The following is a 2,741-nucleotide window of genomic DNA, read 5'->3' as shown; positions in this document are numbered from 1 at the left end:
TTCAGAGGGTCAGTCTTCCATTACAGCAGAGCGTGTTAATCCTGCGTCCTGCACCCCATCAGAAGCACGCAGATGCTACGGATGTAAAATAGCCGTCACGTGACCGAGCTGTTAGAGAACAAGAAGACTCACAAATCGAGATAATAACAGGGAAGCGGTGTTCCACGCAGAGCAAAACCAAAATCTCTTTGCAGAAAGATGCGAGGTTGCACAAGAGAACTGGTCCACACATCAAGACATACGCTATATGTTGTATTAAAACAGTGGGACTGAAAAATTAGCACAAATGTAATTAACGTAATAACAATGAGTCATTTTGACTCTCCGGTGCAGTCTCTTGTTTTCCCTTCCTGTTTGGTTTAGTTGGTTGATGAAAAACACATTTGTGAATCTTCTACGGTTGTACATTTGGGCTCAAAGGGCTTGGATGGAGGTGCAGGTGAGGAAAATAAGATCCCAGAGAAACGGCAGAAAGGTCCGTCGGTCTCCGAGCAACATTGTGAAAAAACTCACCTAGCAACAGTGATCTTACCTCATAGTTGCTATTGAAACGTTACTGTGTGCTGTGAACTTTGCACAATGTTTTTGCAGAGATAGAAGAGCGTCTGCATATAGCCGTTGTTATATTTTGTAAATCTATATCGAGGAAATGTAATAGAAATACAAATGATGGGAAATAAGCTACGTGTCATCCATATCAGGCAAGAGTTTGTTTCTGCTGATATCTCACCGTCGGTGTCTTGGGTTTAGTTTTGTTGTCGGGTTCGTTACGTGTGCCTGTTGTCTTTCGGTAGCCTGAGAAACCGAATCGTGTCGGCCAGGTGACAAAAACATGACCAGATGTAAATGCATCTTTTGAACTTCCTGTTTAGCCAATGAGAACACAACGTTCATGATTTCTGCCTGTCAGGTTTTCTGGGAAGCTGGAAGTGAATGAAGATGCATTTGCTAACAGATGCGGTTGACATAGTACCTCACTGATCAACGAGTCAGTGAAAAAGACCTTTAAACACAACACCGCAAACAGATACGCAAAAATCCCACAGTGCCACGGGAACAAACGTAAGCTCGGCTGCGCGTGACGGATGCGACCTAGACTGATGTTTATAGCACACAAGTTTTTCAGTTTCTTGCCATTACGCAGTTGTGTAAAAATGGTCTACGTCAATATTTCATACTTTGATTTGACGGTTTAGTTTATGACTTGACATCATAGTTATTCCAGACCAAAATCAGCTCTTATTTCCAAGTTCATTTAGGTTTCAGTATGTCCTCATATGAGTTATTTTGGCACATTCAGTATCAATAATAAAGGTGTATCCACAATATGAAACAGAACAGAACTACGTGTTTTAAGACCAACCCTAAGCAGAACATTTGCCCCACAATCCCCCCGCCCCAACCTACCATTTAAATACAAATTTATGGGTAATACTCTGTTTTCATTAAAGGGAAAATTCCACGCAAAACGAAAATGCTGTCATCATTTACTTCCCTCCAAAAAAATGTAAATGGTAGTCAAAGGCGCCCCAGAACTGTTTGCTTTCCTAAATTCTTCAATATCTTATTTTGCGTTAAACAGAAAAAAAATACAATAATTTATAATTTACAGTAAACTGTGGTAGTCAATGTCCCAGAAATGTCAATTGCTAACATTCTTTCAAATATCTTTGCGTTCATCAGAACAAAGACATTTATACAGTTTGGGATAAAGGGTGCATACATGATGACAGAATTTTTATTTTTGGGTGGACTATCCCTTTAATAAATAACAAAGCATTATTCTATAATAGTAGTTTATGTGCATTGAAATTATTAAAACTATTTGAATGTACACTAACTCATTATCTTTTAAGCCTTATTTGATGTTCTTATATTTATAATCTTCATGAAAGTTGTCATGGAGCGTTACCAATATTACAGAAAGTCAGCTCAGTGAATCAGTAGAAGTAAAGGGCTAATTCACACTTATACACTATGATGTACACTATAAAGATTCATAAAATACATATGGATGCCATTTGACACTAAACATTCATCCACACATCCAACTATAAGCATCTGATTTAAGAGATTTTGATCGGATTAAACCTCCAGGTGAAGATTATTTCAAAGATATGTTCATTACAACACAAAGGACATACTCAAATATATATTTCAAGTAAATGTCTTAGAGATTCTATGGACTCGAGTAAGAGTGAATGTGATGTTTACAAGTGATTCAGCCAAACCAGAGAGGGCGTGTATCATTATTCTACTTATCATTCATAAATGATTTAGTTGAAGGTATAGAAAGCGTAGATTGGGAGATTATAAAGTAATTCAGAAATCATACAGTATAGTATAATGAGTGTATACGATGTAGTAAATGATGAAAAAAGCAAGTCCTCTAAAATGTGTTTATATTTATTTTCTAAATAATAATTAGAACAACAAATAGGTATTCTATGCATACATTGTAGAATTTATTTTCCAAACAATCATATCTGACGACAAATGCACAACATTATGAAAGTGGCAATAATGAGCTCATTCTCTGTATAGATAAGTATACGTTATGTTTTTGATGGTACAATAAGTTGAACGGTAGAATCATATCCTAAAAATATGTCATTGCATTTTTTACACTGCTTGTAATTTTAGTATATAATGAAGACACTATATTGACATTGCACAGGAATAGTGTCTTTTGAATTCATGTCTGACAATACAAACAGAAAACTATCATCAGTGTTTCATGC

Source organism: Barbatula barbatula (assembly GCF_947034865.1).
Source record: "Barbatula barbatula genome assembly, chromosome: 21".
NCBI classification, from domain to species: Eukaryota; Metazoa; Chordata; class Actinopteri; order Cypriniformes; family Nemacheilidae; genus Barbatula; species Barbatula barbatula.
Note: the sequence above shows the minus strand (reverse complement) of the source record.